This window comes from Cibotium barometz, chromosome 55 (assembly GCF_041138505.1).
Source record: "Cibotium barometz isolate CiBa-2024 chromosome 55, ASM4113850v1, whole genome shotgun sequence".
NCBI classification, from domain to species: domain Eukaryota; kingdom Viridiplantae; phylum Streptophyta; class Polypodiopsida; order Cyatheales; family Cibotiaceae; genus Cibotium; species Cibotium barometz.
This window is the reverse complement of record NC_141100.1, coordinates 6,297,977-6,299,149: the sequence shown is the minus strand read 5'-3', so window position 1 is coordinate 6,299,149 and position 1,173 is coordinate 6,297,977. Positions and strand designations below refer to the sequence as shown.

At 45.0% G+C, this 1,173-nt stretch overlaps 1 non-coding gene across 1 annotated transcript; it reads left to right on the top strand.

Annotated features, from left to right (window-relative positions):
* The first annotated feature begins 355 nt into the window (after positions 1-355).
* On the top strand, positions 356-437 carry TRNAS-GCU (transfer RNA serine (anticodon GCU)). Its single transcript has one exon. It is a non-coding gene; the product is annotated as a tRNA-Ser (tRNA).
* The last annotated feature ends 736 nt before the right edge of the window (positions 438-1,173 follow it).

Below are 1,173 nucleotides of genomic sequence, written 5' to 3'. Positions count from 1 at the left end.
GAGAGAATAATGGGTAGCATGAGGGAATTTAGGAGTGTGGAGATATTCTGGGAGATATTCAGGGAAAAGAGAAGAGGTGGAGAGAATCAGGCAAAAGGTGGAGATATTCTAGGAGTGAATCATGGAGAAATCAATGGGATTTGATGCTTGATGTAAACTCTATAAATTGAGGCATAGCCCTAATGAGAATTTGCTGGTTTTTGAGTATCCATGCCTACATTAATCTATTTGCTAATTATTCATATCACTAATTACATCTTAATCATTTCTTAATCACTTTGTTAATTATGTTGATTCTAGTGTTTGATCCACCATAGCTCATCATTATGCTCAAATTTCAACACCAACATCGAGGGTCGCTTTGGCCGAGTGGTTAAGGCGTGTGCCTGCTAAGTACATGGGGTTTCCCCGCGAGAGTTCAAATCTCTCAGGCGACGCGACCCGAGAAGAGGGGAGGTTCTCACTTTTGGATATCCGCCCCTTATAATGTATGTAATATAACAACATTGTAGGCCCTCCTGTCCTGACATTACAAGGCCCAAACACACCCAAGAAGATGAGCCCGGATGCCCGTAGTGTATTGCAGGCACTAGGGCTAGCACAACTACCGAGGAGTAAGCCACACTTGAGTAGCCGCATGCGGTATTCACACCAGAAGGTGTCCTAGGAGGACAAACAGTTCAGAGAATGACTTAGATTGGATTTGGTGTTGCATTGCCAAACAGGCTACATGATACTCATATAACGGCCCACACATGGAGTCAGTAGACTTTACTCTTGGACACCCCCTGCCCCAACATTGCATAGGCCAAATGCAGCTCAAGATGAGCCTAGATAGCCATGGGAGGTGAGGCAACTACATAGCATTTACTACTTTATGGATAAGTTCTCTAATTGTAGGAGGTGATGCCGATATGACCCCTCTACGAGGTAGCTCTTATTCATACAACCCTCGTTAGAGGAGTAGCCATGGTTGATCAGCTACGTGCCAGGAAGGTAGCCTAAGAGGCTAGTCAGTTTTTGGCTAGAGGGCTCTATGATATGAGAGAGAGAGAGAGAGAGAGAGAGAGAGAGAGAGAGAGAGAGAGCCGGCTCTCTCTCTCGAACCATGACCTCACTTTGGATGTTTCTCTTGGCTCTAGAGAAAGTCTTGCAACCCAATTAATTTCCCCC